The 27,905-nt window shown below is 41.1% G+C and overlaps 1 protein-coding gene and 1 pseudogene across 2 annotated transcripts in view; one reads left to right on the forward strand and one right to left on the reverse strand.

Annotated features, from left to right (window-relative positions):
• SPAG9 (sperm associated antigen 9) overlaps window positions 1–27,905 on the reverse strand; it is a 139,247-nt gene that overhangs the window by 107,420 nt on the left and 3,922 nt on the right. The window lies entirely within an intron of this gene.
• Window positions 12,672–12,772, forward strand: LOC132004597 (U6 spliceosomal RNA; annotated as a pseudogene).

Genomic DNA, 27,905 nt, shown 5'->3' on the forward strand with positions numbered 1-27,905 from the left:
GAGGGAGACTGAATGGGACTGAGCCCTGAGTGGCTCAGTCGGTGAGTCTACTTCTTCCTCTCCCTCTGCCCCTGTCCCTTCTTACATGCTCTCTCTGTCTCAAATAAGTAAAATCTTTAAAAAAAAACAAATTGTTTAAGGGGCGCCTGGGAGGCTCATTCTTTGAGTGTCTGCCCTTGGCTCTGGTCATGAACCCAGGATCCTAGGACTGAGCCCCATATCCGGCTCCCTGCTTAGCAGGAAGCCTGCTTCTTCCTCTGCCACTCCCCCTGCTTGTGTTCCCTCTCTGGCTGTGTCTCTCTCTATCAAATAAATAAATAAAATCTTAAAAAATATATTTTAAGGGGCGCCTGGGTGGCTCAGTGGGTTAAGCCACTGCCTTTGGCTCAGGTCATGATCTCAGGGTCCTGGGATCGAGTCCCGCATCGGGCTCTCTGCTCAGCAGGGAGCCTGCTTCCTCCTCTCTCTCTCTCTCTCTCTCTCTCTCTGCCTGCCTCTCTGCCTACTTGTGATCTCTCTCTGTAAAATAAATAAATAAAATCTTTTAAAATATATATATATATATATATTTTAAGCAAGCAAACCTGACAAATCATTCATTCATTCATTCAAAAAATGTCTATTATTTACTATGCACCAGGCACATGAAACATGACTGTGAATATTACACTGTCCCTGCCTTCCAAAGGTATTTTACTAGCTAGAAACTGAATGCAAGCAGCAAATATAAAAGTTATGCTGAGGGGCACCTCAGTGGCATAGTCAGCTGAACAGCCAACTCTTGGTTTTGGCTCAGGTTGTGATCTCAAGGTCATGAGATCTAGCCCAGCATGGGGCTCCAAGCTCAGTGCAGAGTCTGCTTGGGAATCTCTGCCCCTCCCCGCTGCACTCTCATACTCTCTTCTCTAAAATAAGTTAATCTTTAAAAAAATAAAATAAAAGTTATGTTGAACAGAAAAGCAGCAGCTAGGGGTGCCTGGGTGGCTCAGTTGTTAAGTGTCTGCCTTCGGCTTGGGTCATGATCCTGGGTCCTGGGACTGAGCCTGCATTTGGCTCCCTGCTCAGTGGGAAGCCTGCTTTTCCCTCTACAACTCCCCTGCTTGTATTCCCGTTGTTGCTCTCTCTCCATCAAATAAATAAATAAAGTCTTAAAAAAAAAAAAAAAGGAAGACAGACAGACAAAAGAAAAGCAGCAGCTATGTAACAGGATGCTGGTGATGAACTCTGAGTAAATTACTTCAACATTTTGCCAGGGGATATAAGAAAAGTCTAAGAATTAATAAGAAAACGTAATTATTTTTTGGCCTGCTTTGAAAATGATGCTCCCTTGGCTAACTGAACTGCTATATCTGGGTTAAGTAACCGGAAATTTTAGGTTTCTTTTGTGCTATGGAAAATGCTATTTTATTTATTTATTTTTTTAAAGATTTTATTATTTTGGGGTGCCTTGGTGGCTCGGTGGGTGAAGACACTGCCTTCGGCTCAGGTCATGATCCCAGAGTCCTGGGATCGAGGCCCTCATCTAGGTCTCTGCTCACCGGGGAGCCTGCTTTCCCCTCTCTCTGCCTGCCTCTCTGCCTTCTTGTGATCTCTGTCTCTCAAATAAATAAAATCTTTTAAAAAACACAACATACAGCAAATGTTTACCAACTAATACTTATAATGACTTACCACCAACAGAATGGTGGTTGCCAGTGGCAGGGGCTAGGGGTAAAGGAAAGTGGTAAAAATGGCCAAATGACACAAACTTTGGCTATGAGTAAGATCTGGGGATATAAAGTACAGCATGGTGGCTACAGATAATACCACTATTCTATAATAGTTTTTACAGTTCCCACCACAAAAATTAAAAACTTATTATGTGACATGATGTTAGCTAACCTTATTGTGGTAATCAATTCACAATATGTACATATATCAAATCATTATGTTGTACACTTTAAACTTACACACTGTTATGTAACAATTATTTCTCATTAAGCTGCAAAAAAACTTTACCACCACTCTGCCTATTCGAAACTCCTGACAGAAGAAACCTCATCATGAGCACACAGCTTTGTGTCTGCTTTGTTTCTAAGCGACCCAGTTTGGCTACGGAAGGTCATGAATAATCCATAAGTTTAGCAGTCACTATACAACTATCTGCTTACTTCATAGGCAAACAGCACATAGACCTACCTAGAGCATTCATGCTTCAGAACTGTTCACATTTTATAATGACTATGGAGCCTTTATATCTCTATCACCTTAAACCTTAAGTAAATATGGCAAAAGACCCCCCCCCAAAATGACGTGACCATTCTTGGACTGGCAGAGCTATTATCTGCAAATGGAAATCTCTTGTTTCTGCAGTCTCCCTTCACAGGAAGGCACTGGCAATAATGAAAATATTCCAAAGCAAATACATAATGCCAGGTCTTTCCTTCAAGCAAATTAAAACAGATAAACGTAGAGACTCCAAAACAAACTGCCATCTCTCATAATGGTGTATGTTTTCCTTTCTTATTCTAAACAGTGGATCTTAAATTAAACTTTTGGAATCATGTACTCCTTTGAGACTCTTTCATGAAAATAGATCCTTTCCTAAGGAAGATAAATATATGAAACCCAAAACTATGCATTCAAATTCACTGCATCTTCAAGGTCTACAAGAAATCAAGAATGGTTTTCTCCCATTTATAAAAATAGTAAATGTTGATTTCTTTTAAAATAATCTTTTAAAATTCTCTCTGTTCCAAAAATCCAAATTTTAAATGTGTATTACATCTTGGTTTGGAAATGTACAGCTGCCACCCGTTTAAAATGCTAATGACTATTACACAACAAAAATAAATACTCCTCAGTTCTGATAAGGCATGTTAACAGATCATAAAAGGGCACGGAAAGCTAGTAGGATAAACACATCTTAAGGGCTTTAAGAGTAAAAAATGACTGAAATTTTCTAAATTTGTTACCCCCAAAAAACACCTGTCAAATAAGCTAGTTTTGTGCCATTGTTTTGTGAAATATCCCTGGTAACATACATAACCTTTGGAATAGAAGTTGCTATAGGACACAGTAGCTCAGGAAACACAACACTGATAAATACGAAAAATTTCAGAAAATGTCCTTGCTCTATGGCAAGTAACAATAATGTAAATGTAGGAAACACAAGAATTTAAGAAAAAGAAAATTGGAATAGAAATAAAGAAGGTGGCATGAAATTCAAGTAGATGCCAAAAGAGGGCTTAGCAGAAAAAGGTTTAAATTCCTGGTCCTCATAGAAAAGTTGTTTTTTCTGGGTGGGGGTTGGGGATAGAGTACGAGGGAGGTTAGGTTTCTTTATTCTATACCCAACACTCTCACTCTACAGAGAAAATAATTAGGGAACAGGTGATATGGGTTATTCTTTTTTATTTTTTTAAATTTTTTTTTCAGTATTCCAGAATTCATTGTTTATGCACCACACCCAGTGCTCCATGCAATGCGTGCCCTCCATAATACCCACCACCAGGCTCACCCGAGCCCCCACCCCCCGCTCCTCCAAAACCCTCAGGTTGTTTTTCAGAGTCCACATCTCTCATAGTTCATCTCTCCCTCCAATTTCCCCCCAACTCCCTTCTCCTTTCCATCTCCCCATGTCCTCAGTGCTATTCCTTATGCTCCACAAATAAGTGAAACCATATGATAATTGACTCTCTCTGCTTGACTTATTTCACTCAGCATAATCTCCTCCAGTCCCATCCACGTTGATACAAAAGTTGGGTATTCATCCTTTCTGATGGGGGCATAATACTGCATAGTGCGTATGGACCACATCTTCCTTATCCATTTGTCCGTTGAAGGGCATCTTGGTTCTTTCCACAGTTTGGCAACTGTGATGGGTTATTCTTTTTAGATGCTTTCCACTTCTCTTTCCTGCTCAGAGATCCTTGGTGGGTCAGTAGCACATATAAGTATTGCTGAACCTCATTACTAGTTTTGTATATTACAAACATGACTGACTCTGGTTTCAAAGTCTTCTTGGGGCACCTGGGTGGCTCGGTTAGTTAAGGGTCCAACTCCTGATTTATCAGCTCAGGGTCCTGGGCTCCACAATCAGCAGGGAGTCTGCTTGATATTCTCTCCCTCTCCTTCTACCCCTCCCCCATCCTACTTGCTCACACACACTCTCACTCTCTAAAATAACTAAATAAATCTTAAAAAAAAAAAAAAAAGAAAAAATGAAACATGTCTACTTTCTACTCCAGCAATTTCAACCTAACACACACACTAATTGAGATAACATAAAAATAGGAACATATCCCATTCTGTCACTTTTTTTTTTTTTTTAAGATTTTATTTATTTATTTGACAGAGAGAGATCACAACTAGGTAGAGAGGCAGGAAGAGAGAGAGGAGGAAGCAGGCTCCCTGCGAGCAGAGAGCCCGATACAGGGCTCGATCCCAGAACTCTGGGGATCATGACCTGAGCCGAAGGCAGAGGCTTTAACCCACTGAGTCACCCAGGCACCCCAACCATTCTGTCACTTTTTAATCAAAGAAAAAAAATCAGGGCCTCTGGGTGGCTCAGTTGGTAAGTGTCCACCTTTGGCTTGGGTCATGACCCCAGGGTCCTGGAATCAAGCCCCTCAATGGGCTCTGCACTCAGCAGGGAGCCTGTTTCTCTGTGGCCCTTTCCCTCTGGTCATTCTCTCTCTCTCAAATAATAAATAAATCTTTTAAAAAAATAAAGAAAAACATCACAATTAAATAAAGCCACACACCTATTTTCAATGACTATTCTCCAGATGTTAGGAGTACAGAATAAGCAGCTGGCAGTAAAAAGATATTCATTACAACTATTAAGCAATATTATTTACTCTTAAATAACATACTAAATATAAAACTAAAACTCTCTATCTACCCAACAAATCCAAGCAGTTACTTCATGACAGACATCAGGGAAAAAGAGTAAACAGTTAACAATATAACACGCCAAGTACTATAATGGAAGCAAGTATAAGGAGCAATAGGAACATAGAGAAATAAGTGACTAAACCTGCTTTTATTTTTTTCTTTAAGATTTTATTTATTTATTTGAGAGAGAGAGAGAGAGAGACAGAAAGCAGGAGAATGAGCAGGGAGAGAAGCATACGTCCTGCAGAGCAGAAAGCCAGACACAGGGCTTGATCCCAGGACCCTGGGATCATGACCTGAGCCAAAGGCAGGTGCTTAATCAACTGAACCACTCAGGTGCCTCCTAAATCTACTTTTGAAAAGAAAAGCCAAAAGTCAAATTGTTTAGTGAACACATTTCAGCAGTTCAACTTTATAACAATTATAAATTAACCTATCAAATTTTTCTGGACAACACCAGGATTTGGGTATTTTTAAAACAAGTAAATTTCTTATTGATAGCAACTAAACAGTGTTCGTAGCATTTTATCACACAGTAGATTCCAATCACTATACTTTTCTGAGCTGTCCTATATGTATGTACCTGTTTTTAATGTTGTCTGTCTTATGTGCTGTTCTTGTAAGTTTGCTATTAAAATACAATAAACTAGGGACTCGGGACGCCTGGGTGGCTCAGTTGGTTAAGCAGCTGCCTTAGGCTCAGGTCATGATCCCAGTGTCCTGGGATCGAGTCCCACATCGGGCTCCTTGCTCCGCAGGGAGCCTGCTTCTCCCTCTGACTCTGCCTTCCACTCTGTCTGCCTGTGCTTGCTCTCACTCTCTCTCTCTCTTACAAATAAATAAATAAAATCTTTAAAAAAAAAACAAAAACAAAAACAATAAACTAGGGACTCCTGGGGGTTCAGCTGGTTGAGTGATCAACTCTTGATCTCAGCCCAGGCTTGATCTCAGGGTGGTAAGTTCAAACCCCACATTGGGCTCCATGCTGGGCTTGGAGCCTACTTACAAAAAATAATATATTAAACTATTAAAAGAGAAAGAGAAAGAACAGCAGCCCAGGGCCATGTAGGTGGCTCAGTCGATAAAGAATGTAACTCTTGATGGGGGACTCTTGATGGTGTGGTCAGTTCAAGTCCAGGTTGAGTGTAGAGTGTACATTAAAGAAAAGGCCTGAATTTCAGCTGACTATGAAACAGTTTACCTGATGAAGTGAGGTAGAGACATTCCAGGCAGAAATAACAGCACATGCAAAGACAGGCATAAAGACCATGGCATGTCCAGCAAAATACAATTTAGGGTTGAAATTTGAGGAGATCATGTAAAGAATAAACCATGAGCCAAAGAATAAGTTGAGAATCTCTCCTCTGATTCACAAATGGACTGAGTGGGCAAATAAGATTCCATTCGTCCATCCATCCATCCATCTATCCATCCTCTCAACACACAACTTAAGTTCTTATTGTTCTAAGTATTCTAAGATGCCAGGAAGGTTACAAGACAGCCCTTGTCCCTATGTTTCATTGCTTGAAATTAAGCAAAAGAAAACAGGCATTAAACATAGGTGCCTAACAAAAGATGTATTTTTGAAGATCTCACATAATTCAATAGTCACCTAATTTGAGGTTGATGCTGATAGAAGATGGCTGGTGTTTCTGTTACTAACCAAGTGACATCAATATGGGATGTAACAGCACAACCTTGGTTTACAATTCAGTCTCAGGTTGTATATGACATGATTCTTTCAAGACTTCTACAATAAAGAGTTAACATCTCAAAATTCAAATATGAAATGAGACTTTTAAAAAATCACATAGTCGGGACGCCTGGGTGGCTCAGTTGGTTGGACGACTGCCTTCGGCTCAGGTCATGATCCTGGAGTCCCGGGATCGAGTCCCGCATCGGACTCCCAGCTCCATGGGGAGTCTGCTTCTCTCTCTGACCTTCTTCTCATTCATGCTCTCTCTCACTGTCTCTCTCTCAAGTAAATAAATAAAATCTTTAAAAAAAATAAAAAATAAAAAATCACATAGTTTGGGGCACCTGGATTGCTCAGTCAGTTAAGCGTCCAACTCCTGGTTTCAGCACAGGTCATGATCTCACAAACTCTGGATTAGGCTCTCTGACCAGCACCGAAGTCGTCTTCTCCTCTCCCTGTCCTGTCTCCTCTGCTCCTCTCCCAATCTCGCTTTCTCGCACGTGCATGTGCTCTCTCTCAAATAAACAAACTTAAAAAAAATTTTTTTAAATCACGTAGTTCAAGTTCATACACAATGCAACCACACTGTAATCATGTGTGACACAGGAAATAGCACAAGAGGGATGCCTGGGTGGCTCACTTGATTAAGCAACCACCTTCAGCTCAGGTCATGATCCCAGAGTCCTGGGATCAAGTCCTGCATGGGGGTCCCTGCTCAGTGGAGAGCCTGCTTCTTTCTCCCTCTGCCTGCTACTCCTCCTGCTTTGTGTTCACTCTCTCTCTCTGTTTCTCTTTGACAAATAAATAAAATCTTGAAAGAAAGAAAGAAAGAAAGAAAGAGTATAAGCTATCAGAAAAAGTGTAAAATATGGGGGGACCTGGCTGGCTCAGTCAATAGGGCATGCAACTCTTGATACTGGGGTCATGAGTTCAAGCCTCACGCTAGGCACACAGATTACTTTAAAAACAGAGAAAAAAGAAAAGTGTAAATAGGGAATTAATGATATGAGAACCTTGAGAAGACACTCCTGAGACATTTAAGCTAAGACCTGAAAAATAAGTGAAAGTTAATCAAGCAAAGACAGACTGAAAGAAACCAAGGACAACCAGAATGGCAAGAGTAGAGAAAAATGAGAGAGAGGGACACCTGGGTGGCTCGGTCAGTTTAGCCTCTGATGGTTACCAGAAGGGAGGTGGTTGGGGGTGATGTGGAGAACAAAGGCAAAAGAAATACAGATAAAATTCAATTTTCTGGGGTGCCTGGGTGGCTCAGTTGGTTAAGCAGCTGCCTTCGGCTCAGGTCATGATCCCAGAGTCCCAGGACTGAGCCCCACACTGGGCTCCCTGCTTCGTGGGGAGTCTATTTCTCCCTCCGCCCCTCACCCCACTTGTATGCTCTCGCTTGCTCCCTCTCTCAAGTAAATAAATAAAATCTTAAAAAAAAATTTAACTCTTCTTACAACCTATAGCCCTTTGACAAATACCTGAGGCACACAAAGTATGGCATTCCTCCAGGAACCCCCAATCTTAATGTTAATGCCTTGCTCGAGGTAAAAGCAACCTTAGTTGGACAATAGCTAGCTAGGCCTCCAGGATCCTGTAAGTTTTCTTTGACATATGAAAATCCTTTTGGAAACTTCCTTTGTCTTCACCTCCCCCAACTCCTAAGTATATAATCAATTGCTTTTCACAATCCCAGTGCAGCTCTTTCTGTCCCTGGGTCCTATCCCCATACTATAATAAAACCACCTTTCTCCACCAAAAATGTTTAAGAACTCTTTCTTGGACATTGGCTCACAAATCCCACTTCAAATCATATCAGGGGGATGAGTGAAGTAAGTGATGGGGATTAGGGAGCACACATATGATGAGCACTGGGTGATGTATGCAAGTGTTGAATCACTCTAATCAGTTGTACACATGAAATTAACACCTGTATATTAACTAACTAGAATTTACATAAAAACTTTTTAAAAAGGAGGTAGCTATGGGTAATATAATAGAATTGATTTTTTTAAAGATTTTATTTATTAATTTGACAGAGAGAGAGGGATCACAAGTAGGCAGAGAGGCAGGTGGACAGGGGTTAGGGGGAGCAGGCTAAGAGCCTGATGCAGACCTCAAGGCCAAGACCCTGGGACCATGACCTGAGCCAAAGGCAGAGGCTTAACCCACTGAGCCACCCAGACACCCTAGAATTGATTTTTAATATCAAAGGGAGCTACCTGTGAGGTATGCAACTGCACATACGGGGTATCTATTCCTAAATAAATTATCTCACTATTTGGAATGAAACTAATACAATCCAACTGCAGGTTAGCAATGAGGATCAAAGTCTTTGAAGAATGATGAAAAGTGTTATTTTTTCATACATTCCTTATGGGCTTTAATATAAAACATTACATGTAACATGACCATAAATTTAAAAACTGGAGGAATAAACAAACAAAAGATTTGGAGGCACATATTAAAATAATGGCGAGGGGTGCCTAGGTGGCTTAATCAGCTAAGCCTCTGCCTTCAGCTCAGGTCATGATCCCAGAGTCCAGGGACTGAGCCCCACAACCGCCAGCTCCCTGCTCAACTGGGAGTCAGCTTCTTCTTCTGACCCTCTCTCCACCTCTCGAGCTTTCTCTCTCTCTCTCTCAAATAAATAAAATCTTAAATAAAATAAATAATGGTGGGGCGCCTGGGTGGCTCAGTCAGTCAAGCATCTGTTGGCAGCTCAGTTCACGATCCTAGAGGTCCTGGGATGGAGCCCCTCAGATCCCCTCAAAGTTCTGCAAGGCTCCATGCTCAACAGGGAGTAGGCTCCTCCCTCTGCCCCTTGCTCCCTCGGCTTTACTCTCTGTGTCAAATAAGTAAGTAAAATCTTTACACAAAAACTTGAAACAACAACAACAACAACAAAAATCAAGGCAGGAGAACAGCAGTTTTCCAAATTCCAAAAGTATTCAACCCCTGGAAAATTCTGGTTACTCCCCTCCTGCAGAGCAGCAGTTTGTCAAATGTCTCAGGAATGTTGCTGTAGAGCACACATCTCCCCCCAACCCTGTGTGTTTTTGTCTTTACGTTTTCTCTCTCACCCATCTTTTTTTAAAAAGTGTTGGGTGGGGAGGATTAGAGCCCATGCATGGGCTTTTTTAGCATGTATGGTAAAAGATAAAACTCTCTTCACTAAATGCCCCCTTCCCCTCTCACTCACTGATCAGCCAACAACAACATTGACATAACTTCAAACAGTACTCTCCTGGGAGCAACTAGACACTGTTAAAAAAAAAAAAAAAATCAGTAGACAATACAGACTTATGTCAGGATCTAAAAAGAATAAGCTTTGTGACGAAGCAAAATGGTTTCAAGTCCAGATGGCTTATAGGGGCTGTTTTGCCCCACTGTTGTAGAGAAAAACAAATGAATACTTTGAAAAGGCAAGCGCCCGAAGTTTAAAAAAAAAAAAAAAAAAAAGTCCCTAAAGACTGTTCCTAATTGGGAGTAAAGATGCAAGAGCTAAAAAAAGAAAAGCCCTTTATTAGTAACTTTGAGTACAGTAGTTGTCTAAAAAATAATACCACCAAATAAAAGGCTGACGACTTACTAATGCTAAGTATCCCCACATTTACTCTGCAGAGTGGGGGAAGGAAAATATTGCATTATATTAGTAATTATGATCAAATTCTATTTGATAATACTATCAAATGGAGTTTGATAATAATCAGTTCCATTAAATGTATTTTTTTCAATGTAGTATCTTTTTTTTTTTTTTTTTTTAATTTACTTATTTGACAGAGAGAGAGCCCGAGAGAGGGAACACAAGCAGGGGGAGTGGGAGAGGGAGAAGCAGGCTTCCTGCAGGATCAGGGAGCCCAATGTGGGACTCAATCCCAGGATTCTCGGATTATGTCCTGAGCTAAAAGCAGACCCTTAAATGACTGAGCCACCCAGGTGCCCTTAATGTAATATTTTTAAGAAATGAGAAACCATATACTTTTTAAAGTTTTTTTTTTAATAAAGCTAACTCTTTTTTTTTTTTAAGATTTTATTTATTTATTTGACATAGAGAGAGAGAGAGAGATCACAAGTAGACAGGCAGGTAGAGAGAGAGGGGGAAACAGGCTCCCCGTAGAGCAGGTAGCCCAATGGGGGCTAGATCCCAGGACCGTGAGACCATGACTTGAGCCAAAGGCAGAGGCTTAACCCACTAAGCCACCCAGGCGCCCCTTTAAAGTTTTTTTTTAGTTTTTAATTATTTAAGTTATCACTACACCCATGGTGGGGCTCAAAATCATGACCCCAAGATCAAAAGTTGCATGCTCTTCCAACTGAGCCAGCCAGAAACCCAAGAAGATAGACTATATTAAACAATACCCAAAGGATATGATTTCCCCCTCCAATCCAAAATGTGGAATATTTTCAAATAAAAATGGTCCAGTTTCGGGCGCCTGGGTGGCTCAGTGGGTTAAGCCGCTGCCTTCGGCTCAGGTCATGATCCCAGGGTCCTGGGATCGAGTCCCGCATCTGGCTCTCTGCTCAGCAGGGAGCCTGCTTCCCTCTCTCTCTCTGCCTGCTTCTCCGACTACTGGTGATTTCTCTCTGTCAAATAAATAAATAAAAATCTTTAAAAAAATTAAAAAAAAAAATGGTCCAGTTTCTTCAAAACCCAATGGCAGGAGGGAGAAAATGGAGAGCTATTAGAGATCAAGAGAAACTTAAGAGACATTAACCAATGTAAATTTGTGAACCATCGTATTTGACCCTGATTAAGACAACCAACTAAGAGTTCTTGATCTCCGGGGGGGGGGGGGTCATGAGTTCAAGCCCCATTCTGGGCACAGAGCTTACTTAAAAACAAACAAACAAACAAAAAAAACACAGGGCATACAGTTGGCCCAATTGGTTGCACTAGTAAAAGTTGGTAACATCCCTAATACATCCCCAGTGCCATCCCAGAGCAGCCAGGTGGCCCTCCTGCCTACCCACACAGAAGACAGGAAATATGTTTTCTGAATAAATTCAATAAGAGATTCTATTTTTTTAAAGATTTAATTCATTCATTTGAGAGAGAGAGCAAGCATGTGAGCACAAGTGCAGAGGAGAGGGGTAAAGGGAGGAAGAGACACCCCACTGAGCAGGGACCCTCCCCCACTAGGGCCTCAAATCCAGGGCCCTGAGATCATGACCTGCGTGGAAGGCAGACATTTAACGACTGAGTCACCCACCCATGTACCCCTCAATAAGAGAGATTCTAGACAAGGGAATACCACATTTTAACAAATAAGTGCCAAATGAAAAGAAATGAACTAAGTGAAAACCTATATACCAAGCAGCAACACTGATAGCCCCCTTTCTGTTCTGGCCCTCACCCAGATTCTCATAATGACTAGGCTTATCTACCACTCCACTCCCCATGACATTATCTTTCCTTGGCAAAATTCAAATGCCTCTGAGCAAAAAGACCATGGGATACTGAAATCTGGGTTCCCAATTGGCAATGAACGGCTTCCAGGCACACAAAGCTTCTGGCCCTCCTTTTTTTAGTGCCTCATGCTTAAATCATGAAGGGATAATTAAGGGTTATCAGGCACTTGAAGCTCCAACCTGAAAGAGAGAGGCCAAAACTACCAGAAAAAAATGGGACTGAGAAAACAGACAAAACAGGAACAAATGAAAACTATAATTAATATACTCAAAGACCAAAGAAAAGTCATTACATCCATGAAACCAGAACAGTATGCTATTTTTAGAAAAAGGTTGGGGTAGGGGAAGAACAAGAAGGAAGAGCTCATTGAAATTATAAAAGTATGAACTGAAGAATATAGCACTTATCCTATCTTTCCTGTACAAACTATACCTTAGGGTAATCAAATGGTTGATGAGGGAGAAGTTCTCTTTTATAAGAAAATTAGGTAAAAAATGCTGAAGGAATAACTAAATTAGAAGAGCACCATTTCCCAATCCTTAATGAAATAATAGGGACTATCCAGTCACCATTCAGATTTTGCTGGCTGTCTCATAAATGTTCACAGCCAGGATGCAAACAAAGTCCCTATGTTGCATTTGGATGATACATCTCTTAGGTCTAATTAAAGTACAGATTCCCATGTTAGCTTCAGCAGCACATATACTAAAATTAGAACATACAGAGACTAGCATGGCCCCTGCACAAGGATAACAGAAATTTGTGAGGCATTCCATAATTTTATGTTTACTGTACTGGAATTAAAATTCTTTTTTTTTTTTAAAGATTTTATTTATTTATTTGACAGACAGAGAGAGAGAGAGGAGGAAGCAGGCTCCCTGCTGAGCAGAGAGCCCGACGCGGGACTCGATCCCGGGACCCCAAGATCATGACCTGAGCTGAAGGCAGTGGCTTAACCCACTGAGCCACCCAGGCGCCCCTGGAATTAAAATTCTTAAAAATAAAATAATTATGTAAAGTTTCCCCAGTCCTTTTCCCCCAATGATCTGTTACAGTGATCATATAAGGGAATACTATAAAGCCACTGTAAAGAATAATTTAGATTTATCCAGACAGACACAGGTTGCTGCCAGTTGTGAGTGGAAACTGAACAGGCAATTCACAGAAAAGGCAAGCAGATCATCAATAAATGTAAGAAATATCTCAACCACAGTGGTGATCTGAGAAAAGAAAATTAAAAGCTTGTTTCACAAATATCAGATTAAAAACTAAAACCAAAAAGTCTGAGAGTGTCAAGTGTTGCTAAGACACAGGGAGGGGCGCCTGGATGGCTCAGTCAGTTAAGTATCGGACTTCAGATGGCTCAGTCAGTTAAGCATCTGACTTTAGCTCAGGTCAAGATGCCAGGGTCCTGGGATTGAGCTCATGGGTTGGGCTCACACTCAGGGGAATGTCTATTTCTTCCTCTCCCTCTGCTGGTCCCCCCTTCCCTCCTTCGGAGGGTGACTCTATCTCTAAAATAAATAAATCTTTTCTTTAAAAAAGTGAGGTTTCTCTAATAGGCAGGATTCTAGAAGGATTTCTATAATGTTTTGGTTCTGTTTTGTTTATCACAAAGAGCATGTGTTGTATTAACAGGAAAAGTAATGGGGCACCTGGATGGCTCAGTGGGTTAAGCCTCTGCCTTGGGCTCAGGTCATGATCTCAGGGTCCTGGGATCAAGTCCGGCTCTCTGCTCCCCGGGGAGCTCCCCACCATCCCCCAAGCCTGCCTTCTGCCTACTTGTGATCTGTCAAATAAATAAATAAAATCTTAAAAAAAAAAAAAAAGGAAAAGTACATAAATTTTAAAAAAACTTTTAGATAAAATAACCAAATAAGTATGACACATGTAAATTTTACTCACACACACAAAAAGAATTTTACTCACTGCCCAAACTGTCATCCGTAATTATATAAATGGAATCGAACATGACCATTTATTCCACATGAGCTACACTATTCTTACCTCTGTATATTTCATATTCCTTTTAGTCCTTGTGACTGACTACCACAGCACACAGAGAACATTGATTTTCTACTATCTTACCTCAAAAAACAAGAATAAACCAAAACTCATTGGCCTAGGTAAGAGGCTATCAACCAGGAATTGATTACCACACTGATAAAACCTGAAAAGGTGTAGCAGACCAGCCAAGTAATGCTTTCCCTACATGTCACAATTTTGTGCTTCTGTAGGTAGGTGATCAATATTTTATACTTCTGACTTTAATTTACAGGTCTTAAAGCTTGACACTGTTGTTTATTTCAAAACTTGACTCTGTTATAAAAATACATTTCTATTATTAAGAAAAATCAGAAAATATTATCCTGAATAGTATATAGGTTAGTATTGAAACTCTAAAAATTATCTACAAAGAAAAAAACAGTGATGGGCACCTGGCTGGCTCAGTAAGTTAAGTATCTGACTTCAGTTCAGGTTATGATCCCACGATCCTGGGATTAGACCCCACTGTTGGGCTTCTCTTGGGGAGTCTGATTCTCCCTTCCCTTCTCTCTGCCCCTCCCTCCACTCATGTGTGCCTGTGCGTGCACGAGCTCTCTCTGTCTCTCTCAAATAAATAAATAAGTAAAAGCCTTAAAAAAAAAAACAGTGGATAATCTTTTCAGTTGTTTTCCAGGTTTTGCTTTTTAACATTGTTGGGAATTTTCAAATCTGCATAATGGAGAACAGTATAATAAACTTCTACATAACATCACCTAATTTCAATAATTATCAGCACATGGCCTGTTTTGTCTGTATTCTTCCTCTTTTCCTCCAACAAACCTCAGGATCATAACAATCACTGCAAATACTTTAGTATGAATTAAAGATCCATTTTATTGCTCTGAATGAACGTCATCAATGGCTTCTTACGAGAACACAAGTGTAGACTTCTCAATTCTACCTGAGCCCCCATCAGGCCTGAGTGAGCAGCTCCTCCATGATTTTCCTACCTCAACCCCTCCCTTTCCTCTATGCTGGCTGACTCCTAATTTTAAATTGTTTCCTACCTTAGAGCCTCATTTCCTTGGTCTATAACACACTCCTTTGACGGTCTCCTCCTCATCCTTCATTTCATAACTAAAATGTTATATCCCCTGTGGCCTTCCCTGACCACCCTACCAAAGAGGGAATATGGTTATTATTTTCACTTTTTACATATAGTTTTAATTATTTGGAGCACACATATGCCTTTTTTAAGAATTAATTTTATACTATTCAAACTTTAGTTATAAAATTAGACTTGTGTCTTATTTCCAGATGTTACACACACTGACCTAAAAATATATCTGAACTGGCTTATCTGAATAGTTACAAAAAAGGAACTTGACAAAATTCAGCATCTCCTCATAATGAAAACACTCTACAAACAAGGAATAGAAAAGAACTCCTTCAAAAAGCATCTACAAAACCCCACAACTACATCATATTGCATGGGTAAAGACTGAATGCTTTCCCCATAAGATCAGAAACAAGACAAAAATTTTACTCCTGCCAGTTCTACTCCATATTGTACCAGAAGGTTATAGTTAGGGTAACTAGGCAAGAAAATAAAAGGCTCTCAGATTGTAGAGAAAGAAGTAAAATTATCTCTACTTGCAGATGACATGATAATGTATACTAAAAAATCTTCATGAACCACAAAAAAACCTATTAGAATAGTAAGTCCAGCAGGATACAGGAACAATATACAAAAATCACGTGTATTTCTGAGCATTTGCAATGATCAGAAAATGAAATTATGAGGGTGCCTCGGTGGCTCAAAGGGTTAAGCCTCTGCCTTTGGCTCAGATCATGGTCTCAGGGTCCTGGGATCAAGCCCTCTCTGCTCAGCAGGGAGCCCTCTTCCCCTTCTCTCTTTGCTTACTTGTGATCTCTCTCTCTCTCTCCTTGTGATCTCTGTCAAATAAATAAATAAAATCTTCAAAAAAAAAAAGAAATTATGGGGTGCCCGCTTTGCTCAGTCAGTAGAGCATACTACTCTTGATCTCAGGGCCATGACTTCAAGCCCCAATTGGGGGTAGAGTTTATCTTAAGAATAATTAATTAGGGACACCTGGGTGGCTCAGTTGTTAAACATCCAACTCTTGACTTTGGCTCAGGTCATCACCTCGGGGGCCCTGCAATGGAGCCCCACATCAGTTTCCATGCTCTGAGGGGAGTCTGCTTCTTTCCTTCCTCTCCCTTTGCCCCTCCCCTTGCTCGCACACTTGTGTGCACGTGTACACTCTCTCTTCTCAAATAAATAACCTTTTTTTTTTTTTTTAAAGAATAACCCGGGGTGCTTGGAAGGCTCCGTTGGTTAAGCATCTGCCTTGGGCTCAGGGCATGAACCCAGGGTCCTGAGATCAAGTCCTGCATCAGGCTCTGTGTTCAGCAGAGAGTCTGCTGCTTCTACCTCTCCTTCTGTCCCTCTCCCCTGCTCGTGGTGTCTCTCTCTCTCTCACACACACACACATAAATAAAATCTTCTTTTAAAATAAATAAATAGGGGCGCCTGTTATAAATAAATTTATATAAATAAATAATTTATTTATATAAATAAATAGGGTGGCTCAGTGGGTTAAGCCTCTGCCTTCTGCTCAGGTCATGATACCAGGATCCTGGGATCAAGCCCCAGGTCAGGCTCCCTACTCATCAGGAAGCCTTCTTCTCCCTCTCCTGCTCCCCTCTAATTGTGCTCACTCTCTGTCAAAGAAATAAACAAAACCATCAAGAAGGAAGGAACTGAGGTTTGGCATTAAGAAACCTGCCCTTGATTTCAAAGCTAGGAAATTAAAATCTAGGAAATCTCCCAGGACTTGAACCAAGGCAATCTGACCCTATTGTCCTTGCCCTTAACTACTGCACTGTATTACTTCTTATAATTTTCAATATCCTGCTTCTGAGATAACCTGCCATTTGTTTTATATATATATATATATATATATATATATATATATATATATATACATATATATGAAAGTACCTCTAGCAAATACTCTCTTAACTTATTTATAACCTGTTGAGGGCTAAGAAACTATTTTATTTAAAATAGGATACTTGGGGCACCTATGTGGCTCAGTTGGTTAAGTATCTGCCTCCAGCTCAGGTCATGACCCCAGGGTGCTGGGATAGAGCCCCACCTCAGGCTCCTGGCTCAGAACGGAATCTGCTTCTCCCTCTCCCTCTGTTTGTGTCACAACCTCTGCTTGTGTTCGCTCTTCACTCTCTCTCTCTAAAATTAAACAAATAAAATCTTAAAATAAAATAAGTAAGAATACTAGGGGCACCTGGGTGGCTCAGTGGGTTAAAGCCTCTGCCTTCGGCTCGGTCATGATCTCAGGGTCCTGAGATCAAGCCCCACATCAGGCTCTCTGCTCAGCAGGGGGCCTGCTTCCTCCTCTCTCTCTGCCTGCCTCTCTGCCTACTTGTGATCTCTGTCTGTCAGAAAAATAGATAAAATCTTTAAAAAAAATAAATAAGAATATTAAAGGAGCACCTGGGTGGCTTAGTCAGCTAAGCGCCTACTTTCAGGTCATGAACTCAGGATCTTGGGATCAAGCACATCAGGCTCCCTGCTCAGTGGGGAGCCTGCTTCTCTCTCTCCCACTCACCCTGCTTATGCTCTCTCTGTCAAATAAATAAACAGAATCTTAAAAACAAAACAGAAGGAGCCACCCTGGTGCCCCAGCATTCAACTCTTGGTTTCAGCTCATGTCATGATCTCGGGGTTCTGAGATCAACCTCCATGCCCAGCTTTCTCTCCTTATTCCCCTGCTCCTCAGGCACACACATTCTCTCAAAACTAAACTAAAATAAACTAAAATAAATAAAATAAAATGAAGATACTATGACTAAGTGCTTTGCCTTTAAATGTTTATTCAGTAGGCCAAGATCATGAACTTTATTACACAAAGTTTTGAGACATTCATTTTAGCTCTTCAGAAATCTTTGCTCACTCCCTGACCCTCAGCTAGCTTGGGAGGTAGTTAACACTGAATAAATTACTGGATGAATTCCTATCCCAGCATAGAAGTATTCTTTAAAGAAAGAATAAATTTTTAAAAACTGATCAGAGCCACAAATAAGGGGGTAATTTCTGTTAAACATTTCCCAAATCACATCAAACAAGTTCAAGCAGACTATTTTCATAGTAGAACCATAGACAATAGCCTTTTTAAAAAGTTACCCTTCAGGTTTTATAAAAGCCTGTTTATTTGATGCCACATTTCTGTGCAACCTGTTTAACTTTTTAAAAGGTATTTGTTTTTGAATAGGTAGCAGTAACAAAAAAATGAGTCTAGGGCAATAGGTAACTGAAAGAAAATTCAAATTGGATATTTGATAATAGAAATTTAAAATTTAATTATATAATAACCTAGTAGATGCTTTTAACCAATATATGTTTCAATGCTCAAGAAATAAAATTTTCCCTGTTCTTCACAATAAAATTTTCTTCAAAAATAAATGTTGTTAGGGCACCTGGGTGGTTCAGTCAGTTAAGTGACTGCTTTGGGCTCAGGTCATGATTCTGGGGTCCAGGAATCCAGCCCTACATCAGTCTCCCTGCTCAGCAGAAGTCTGCTTCTTCCTCCCTCTGCCCTCCCCCTGCTCAGCAGAAGTCTGCTTCTTCCTCCCTCTGCCCTCCCCCTGCTCAGCAGAAGTCTGCTTCTTCCTCCCTCTGCCCTCCCCCATGCTAATTCATTCTCTCTCTCTCAAATAAATAAATAAATAAAACCTTAGGGGGGAAAAAAGAAATTTCTATCAAAAGATTCTAAGCAAATAGTTAAAATTAAGTTTGGGAGGGGCGCCTGGGTGTCTCAGTGGGTTGGGCCTCTGCCTTTGGCTGGGGTTGTGATCTCAGGATCCTGGGATGGAGTGCCGCTTTGGCCTCTCTGCTCAGCAGGGAGTTGCTTCCCCCACCCCCCACCCCACCCCTGTTTCTGCCTACTTGTGATCTCTCTCTCTCTAGGATCACCTAGCCCAATCTTTGCAAATACCAGGAAGTAATGCCTATGATCTTAATATTTCAATTTAAATATATAAGTAGTTCTAGAGGCGCCTGGGTGGCTCAGTGGGTTAAAGCCTCTGCCTTTGGCCCAGGTCATGATCCCAGGGTCCTGGGATCCAGCCCCCCATAGGGCTCTCTGCTTCCCTTCCTTTCTCTGCCTGCCCCTTTCTGCCTACTTGTGATCTCTGTCAAACAAATAAATAAAATCTTTAAATGCATAAGTAGTTCTAGAATATTTACTATGTATACGACAATGTAAGTAAAGCATCTGCAATAACTACCCTCAGAAGTCTTTTTTTTTTTTTTTATACAAAAGTCAAAGGACTTATTGAAGAACTTTTTGGAAGTTTTAGCATAACTTGGCACCAATGGTAAGGACAAATAACTTGAATGCACAAAAGAGAACTTTAAATAGTTAGGCTTAGCAATTTGACCTTTTAGCATTTTCATCCATCCCTCCAACCAACTAACATCTATTAAATACCTACAGCTTCCTAGTAGTATAGTGGGGGAGTTAAAGCCATAGGTTAGTTTGCTAAAACACTGAAAGTGCTATGGTAGGGAAAGAAAGAGTATGTGGTGGGACAATGTAAGATGGGCACGATCCAACTTGGGTGTTCATAAAAGGCGTTCCAGAATTGAAACCTGAAAGATGAATACTGTTACCCAGGCAACAGAAGAGAAACAGAGGGGCATCTTTGGGGCACCTGGGTGGCTCAGCTGATAAGCGTCTACCTTCAACTCAGGTCATGATCTCAGGGTCCTGGCATCAGGCCCCACATCAGGCTCCACGCTCGATGGGAAGTCTGCTTCTCCCTCTCCCACCCACCCTGCTTGTGTTCTCTCTCTCTCTCAAATAAATAATTAATTTAAAAAAAAAAAAAGAGCCCTAGAGAGAAAAAATACTATTTGCAAAACAAAAATAAATTCCAGGTGTTCAATATATGGCTCAAAAAGGAAAAGATGAGGCTGGTAAGATAAGGAACAGCCAGGTCACAACATCTTGTACCTTAAGACTTCAGACATTTAAGAATAAAGAGAAATATTTAAAAGTTGGAAACAAAAGTAGCAATGGGGATAAAGGAGAAGGAAAAAAAGGAGAGAAAAGAATTGGGGCACCTAGGTGGCTCAGCGTGGTTAACCCTCAGCCTTTGGCTCAGGTCACAATACCGCAGTCCCAGGATAGAGCCCGCATGGGGCTCCTTGCTCATCAGAGAGTCTATTTCTCCCTCTGCCCCTCACCCAGCTTGTGTTCAATCTCTCCCAAATAAATAAATAAAATCCTATAAAGATGGTGGTGAGCTATCTGGCCAGCAGACAGTAGTATCCCTTACAAAAACAGGGAACAGAGGAGCAGCAAGCTTGCGAGAGAAATTCTGGTTTGGACATGTCAGGAGACAGTCATATCCAAGAAACAAGAGTAATGTGGATCTGAAACTCCAAAGAGAGATCTGGTCTTAAGGTTCTTGACAGACTGTCAGCTTCATGAAAGAAAAAACTCGTGTGTTTTGCTCACCACTATGTCCCCAGTGGACACAATACCAGGTACACAGCCGGCACTCTATAAGCATCTAGGAAATGAATGAGATATACATTTTGGAATGGTCAACAAATGGTAATTGACCCCATGGGAATGAATAATACCAGTTAGGCAACGTGCAAGTTGAGAACTAGAGGGGACCTCAGAAAGAACTCCAAGGAATGCCAAATCTAACAAAGTAAAAGGAATCCAGAGTGGTCCAAAGAGGGAAAAACTGGGGGGTCAGGCTGGCTCAGTTGGTGGAGCATGCAGTTCTTTTTCTTGGGTTCATGAGTTGGAGCCCCAAGTTGGGTATAGAGTCTGCTTAAAAAGAAAGAGAGAGGGGCACCTGGGTGGCTCAGTGGGTTAAAGCCTCTGCCTTCCGCCCAGGGTCCTGGGATCGAGCCCTGCATCCGGCTCTCTGTTCAGCAGGGAGTCTGCTTCCTCCTCTCTCTCTGCCTGCTTCTCTGTGATCTCTGTCTGGCAAATAAATAAATAAAATCTTTGAAAAAGAAAAAAAAAGAAAGAGAGAGAGAAAGAACAAAAGAGAAGGAAGGGAGGGAGGGAAGGAGGGAGGCAGGAAAGAAGGAAGGAAGGAAGGGATTGAGACAGAAAAATAAAGAGAAAGAAAGGAAAGAGGAGCACCTGGGTACCTTAGTCATTTCAGCAGCCAACTAGAGTTCAGCTCAGGTCGTGATCTCAGGGTCCTGGGATTGAGCCTGGAGTGGGGCTCCACACTCAGCATGGCGTCTGCTTGAGTTTCTCTCTCTCTCCCTCTACCCCTCCCCGCTTGCGCGCATGTGCACTTGCTCCTGCTCTCTAATACATTAAATTTTTTTTTTAAGATTTTTACTTATTTGACACAGAGAGAGAAACCACAAGTAGGCAGAGAGGCAGGCAGAGAGAGAGAAAGAGAGGGGAGGAAGCAGGCTCCCTGCGGAGTAGAGAGCCCGATACGGGGCTCGATCCCAGAACCCTGGGATCATGACCTGAGCCGAAGGCAGAGGCTTTAACCCACTGAGCCACCCAGGTGCCCCTCTAACACATTAATTTAAGGGGCACCTGAAACGAATATAATACTGTATGTTAACTGACTGGACTTTAGGGCACCTGGATGGCTCAGTTGGGTGGACGACTGCCTTCGGCTCAGGTTATGATCCTGGAGTCCCAGGATGGAGTCCCTCACTGGGTTCCCTGCTCAGAGGGGAGTCTGCTTCTCCCTCTGACCCTCTCCCTTCTCGTGTTCTCTCTCACACTCTTTCTCTCCCAAATAAATAAATAAAATCTTTAAAAAAAAAAAGAAAAAAAAAAGAAAGAAAGAAAGAAATAGAAGAAATGCACTTATGAGAGCTCCTTTACTTTTATAAATTTTCAAGAATAACGATTAAGAAAAACTCTAACTATATACATTTAAAAGTTTCAGATCTAAGAAAGTACTCTTATGAGATAAATTATTTCCTGCATGGACAGCTTACCCTTTTATAAAGGTGTGTACTCATCTAAAGTGCCTGCCTCTTTACTCTTTATCACATCACCTTTTTTAATTTCCTGCATGGCAGGGCACTTGGGTGGCTGAGTTGGCTAAGTATCCGACTCTTGTTTTCAGCTCAGGTCATGATCTTAGGGTCATGATACTGAGCCCCATGCTGGGCTCTGCACTCAGCACAGAGTCAGCTTGGAACTCCTTCCCTCTTCCTCTCCATCCTACCCTGCATGCTCTCGTTCATGCTCGGGCGTGTGTGGGCTCTCTCTCCTCTCTCTCAAATAAATAAATACTGCCTTCCTGTTTTGTTTGTAGTTATATTCCCAGGGCCTACAACAGTGCCTGGTCAATAAATATCTGTTCTTTCTGATCATCTATGGGTCTGTTTATCTTTCTAGCTACCTGTGGAGCCAGGATACAGTAGAACCAGATCAGGGGAGCTTCCTCCTAGCTCTTTAAAAGGATCAGTTTCTCAATTTCTGTATCTTAGTTTCAAAGAAGAGAAACAATCCATCATATTTTTGTGCTGTAATTTTAAATAAAAAATCTTAACCAATTTTCAGTTTTATAATCTCATTTAAATTCCTTATACAGAAGTATCTTGGGCACCCGAGTGGCTCAGTCACTGAGCATATGCCTTCTGCTCAAGGCATGATCCCAAGGTCCTGGGATCGAGCCCCATACTGGGCTCCCTGCTTGACAGGAAGCCTTCTTCTCCTTCACCCACTCCCCCCTGCTTGTGTTCCCTTTCTCACTGTCTTTCTCTGTATCAAATAAATAAATAAAACCTTAAAAAAAGGAGAACCATGAGAAACTATGGACACTGAAAAACAATCTGAGGGTTTTGAAGGAGCTGGGGGATGGGAGGCTGGGGGAACCAGGTGGTGGGTATCAGGGAGGACACGTATTGCAATGGAGACTGGGTATGGAGCAAAAACAATGAATACTGTTACACTGATATTTAAAAAAAAATTTTTTTTTAAAAACCTTTAAAAAATATGAACAACTTATCTTTATAACCAACATACTGTGCCCTTCATTCAGAGTGCCTTGGTGGCTCAGTTAGTTAACCAACTGCCTTTGGCTCAGGTTGTGATCCTGGAGTCCCAGAATGGAGTGTGGCATAGCCCTCCCTGCTCAGCAGGGAGTCTGCTTGTCCCTTTGATCCTCCCCCCTCATGTTCTCTCTGTGTCAAATAAATTTTTTAAAAAATCTTTAAAAATTATTTCAAATGGAATATTAAATAATACTAAAAATGTTCTCAATGTAAATAATTTTGTGGTTACATGGTAGAATGCTCTTTTTTTAATTAAATTTTTTACTATTTTCTTTTTTTTTTTTTAAGTAGGCTCTACACCCTATGTGCAGCTTGAACTCATGACCCTGAGATTATGAGTCACACAGTCCACACTGACTGAGCCAGCCTGTATCCAGGAATGCTCTTGTTTTTTAAGAGATAAGTACTCTAAGTAGTAAAAGCTGAAATGTTATAACATTTGCAATTTACTTTGCCATGGTTTAGCAACTTTAAAATGTGTACATATATAAATGTTGAGTGTACGTGTACATGTATGTACGTATGTATACACACAACACAACAACTACTGAATCTAGGTGATGCATATACAGATTATCAATGCACTTTTAGTTTTCCTGTACGTTTGAACATTGTCCTAATAAAAAGCTAGGCGGGAGGAATTTACTGAAGGGTTTACTAATTTAAAAAAGAAAAAAACAGGGAGTGCCTGAGTGGCTCAATTGATTAAGCATCCAACTAACTCTTGGTTTCCGCTCAGGTCATGATCTCAAGATTGTGGGATCCAGCCCTTTATGGGTTACACACTCAGCGAGGCATCGGCTTGAGATTCTCTCCCTATTCATCCCACAAACGCCCATCTCCCTGTACACTTATACACTCCCCCACTCAAATTATTATTTTTTTTTAGATTTTATTTATTTGACAGACAGAGATCACAAGTAGGCAGAGAGGCAGGCAGAGAGAAAGAGGGGGAAGCAGGATCCCCGCTGTGCACCGAGCCCAATGTGGGGCTCAATCCCAGGACCCCGAGATCACCACCCAAGCCAAAGGCAGAGGCCCCAACCCAGTGAGCCACCCAGGTGACCCTAAATTAATTAATTTTAAAACAATTTTTGAGGGGCGCCTGGGTGGCTCAGTGGGTTAAGCCGCTGCCTCCGGCTCAGGTCGTGATCTCCGGGTCCTGGGATCGAGTCCTGCATTGGGCTCTCTGCTCAGCGGGTAGCCTGCTTCCTCCTCTCTCTCTCTGCTTGTCTCTCTGCCTACTTGTGATCTCTCTCTCTCAAATAAATAAATAAAATCTTTAAAAAACAAAAACAAAAACAAAAACCAATTTTTTGAAAGTTCCTAATAACTCTATATCATCAATTTGGAAACTTCCTTGTTATATTAATTAATATGTAAATTTCTGTGGTTCAGTTCAAATATTTTTAGAGGCAGCTATTACGCCAAACTACTAGACACTACGATTCCTAAGTGAATAAAACTTTCTTGCTTCAAACTACTAACTAAATATCCCTAAGGGGTACCTGGCTGGCTTAATGGGAAGAGCATGTCATTCCTGATCTTGGGTTTCTGAGTTCTAGCCCCACACTGGGCATAAAGATTACTAAAAAATACATAAATATCACTGGCTAAGATTTAAAAATGTATAGGCTTACACACTTATGTTTTTAAGATTTTTTTAGTTATTTATTTTAGAGACTGAGTGAGGGGAGAGACTGAGGGAGAGGAAGAGAGAATCTCAAGCAGACTTCACGCTGAGCATGGAGCCCTACCTGGGGCTCAATTGCATGACCCTTGAGATTATAACCTGAGCTGAAATCAAGAGTTGCTGATTAACCAACTGAGCCACGCAGGTGCCCAACACAGATATTTTCTTAAATATCAGTTTTCTGAATACATTACATATATTATTAAACTGGGTTGATTTATTTTATTTCAACCTAATAGTAATTTATTTAGGTAAGAGCTGTATTCTCTATGATTACTAAGCACAACATTAAAAAAAAAAAGTATTTTTAAGGGGCGCCTAGGTGGGTCAGTGGGTTAAGCCTCTGCCTTCAGCTCAGGTCATGGTTTTAGGATTCTGGGATTAAGCCCCACCTTGGGTCTGGAGATTACTTAAATAAATCTAAAAAAATAAGAAAAATAGGGGCACCTGGGTGGCTCAGTGGGTTACGCCTCTGCCTTCAGCTCGGGTCATGGTCTCAGGGTCTTAGGATCAAGCCCTGCATTGGGGTCTCCACTCAGCGGGGAGTGTGCTTATCCCCACCCCGCCGCCTGCCTCTCTGCCTACTTGTGATCTGTCAAATAAATAAAAATCTTTAAAAAAAATTAATAAAACTAAAATAGGTTTGAATTAAGATGTAATGTAACAGTCCAAAAAACTGCTGACCCTTACTCTAACTGACCCAATAGAGAAATCAAGTTAGCACCTCTGTCATTTCTTGGACCAAAAATCTTTAGCTCACTGAAGATACCACAAGATACTGATTTCAAAAACCACTTAACAGGGGCACCTGGGTGGCTCAGTGGGTTAATCCTCTGCCTTCGGCTCAGTCATGATCTCAGGGTCCTGGGATAGAGCCCCACATCAGGCTCTCTGCTCAGCAAGGAGCCTGCTTCCACCCCCTTTCTCTGCCTGCCTCTCTGCCTACTTGTGATCTCTCGCTCGCTCTCTCTCTCTCTCTGACAAATAAATAAATAAATAAAAATCTTAAAAAAAAAAAAAAAACACTTAACAGGGACCACAGAAGGACTTCCCTTTTAAAAGGAGTTTGAAAACTAATAACATGTATATCCAAACATGTAAAATGTCAAATATTAAAACACCATGGGCAACAACCTGTTCTCCTATACTGACATGTCACCACTCTCTCCTACTGCTCCAGTGAAATAAAAGAGCAAAGTTAAACTCCAAAAGACACTAGAGTTGATAGAATTAAGGGTAGAAGCCTGAAGAACCATGGCAATACTAATTTAAATAACAGCTGTGCTAAAGACACAAAATAAACTTAAAAAAAATTAATAAAACTAAAATAGGTTTGAATTAAGATATAATGTAAAACTTAGTTGAAGCAGACTTGAAATTTCAGTTTTTTAACTCCCTAACTTCAATAGTCACCATCAATAAATTTAAGTTTTAGGTATGCAAAATTACTTCACTCCTCTTACTTGATAAAAAGTCATAGAACTCATTGAAAAAACACCAAATTTTCCTGTTTAAGTGTTTACTAAAGAGATGAACTTAACCGTCATTGTAATTATACTGCAAATAAATTAACTTCTTCCACACTTTTGATTAAAATATTTTTTTATGGGGCACCTGGGTGACTCAATGAGTTAAAGCCTCTGCCTTTGGCTCAGGTCATGATCCCAAGGTCCTGGGGTCGAGCCCCACATTGGGCTCTCTACTCAGTGGGAAGCCTGCTTCCCCCTCTCTCTGCCTGTGTCTCTGCCTACTTGTGATCTCTGTCAAATAAATAAGTAAAATATTTTTAAAAATAAAAAAATTTAAATATATATATATACTTTTTTTATTTTTTTATTATTATTATTTTTTTTAATGGGGACACCTGGGTGGCTTAGTCAGTTAAGTGTCTTCCTTCGGCTCAAGTCATGATCCCAGTGTCCTGGGATCTAGTCCTACATCAGGCTCCTTGATCATCAGGGAGCCTGCTTCTCCCCCCGCCTATCACTCCCCCTGCTTGTGCACTCTCTCTGACAAATAAACAAATAAAATCTTTTTAAAAAATTTTAGGGGCGCCTGGATGACTCAGTCGTTAAGCATCTGCCCTCGGCTCAGGTCATGAACCAGGGTCCTGGGATCAAGCCCCATGACAACTTCCTTGCTCTGCAGGAAGCCTGCTTCTCCTTCTCCCACTCTCCCTGTTTGTGTTCCCTCTCTGGCTGTCACTCTCTCTCTCTCTGTGTCAAATAAACAAAATCTTTTTTAAAAATTAAAGATAAATTTAAAAAATAAAAAAAACAGGGGCACCTGGGTGGCTCAGTGGGTTAATAAGCCTTTGCCTTCCGCTCAGGTCGTGATCTCAGGGTCGCGGGATAGAGCCCTGCATCGGGCTCACTGCTCAGCGGGGAGCCTGCTTCCCCTTTTCTCTCTGCCTGCCTCTCTGCCTACTTGTGATCTCTGTCAAATAAATAAATAAAATCTTTAAAAAAAAAATTTTTTTTAATTTTTAAAAAAGTATTCTTAAACTCATTTGCCTACTTATCAGAAAAGTTGTGGTAAAAGAATCAGAACTCACATAAACAAAAACCAAAAACACTAACATATCCTTCCTAAGAATAACATCTCTCTCCAGATCACTGTACAGACAGACTTATGTTTTTAATAAATCACTGACTGACAGCCCACCTGGATGACTCAGTCATTAAGTGTCTGCCTTCGGCTGACATCAAGATCCTGGGGTCCTGGGATGGCAGGGAGCCTGCTCCTCCACTCTCCCACTGCTCCTGCTTGGGTTCCCTTGTGTTCCCTCTCTCTGTTAAATAAATATATAATATCTAAAAAAATATATATCACCGATTGAGGGGTGCCTGGCTGGCTCAGTCAGTAGAACATGCAACTCTTGATCTCAGGGTTGGGTTCTAGCCCCACATCCGGTGTAGAGATTACCTAAAAAAACAATCTTGGGGGCGCCTGGGTGGCTCAGTGGGTTGAGCCGCTGCCTTCGGCTCGGGTCATGATCTCGGGGTCCTGGGATCGAGTCCCGCGTCGGGTTCTCTGCTCGGCGGGGAGCCTGCTTCCTCCTCTCTCTCTCTCTGCCTGCCTCTCTGCCTGCTTGTGATCTCTCTCTGTCAGATAAATAAATAAAATC

This window comes from Mustela nigripes, chromosome 16 (assembly GCF_022355385.1).
Source record: "Mustela nigripes isolate SB6536 chromosome 16, MUSNIG.SB6536, whole genome shotgun sequence".
Classification (NCBI taxonomy): Eukaryota; Metazoa; Chordata; class Mammalia; order Carnivora; family Mustelidae; genus Mustela; species Mustela nigripes.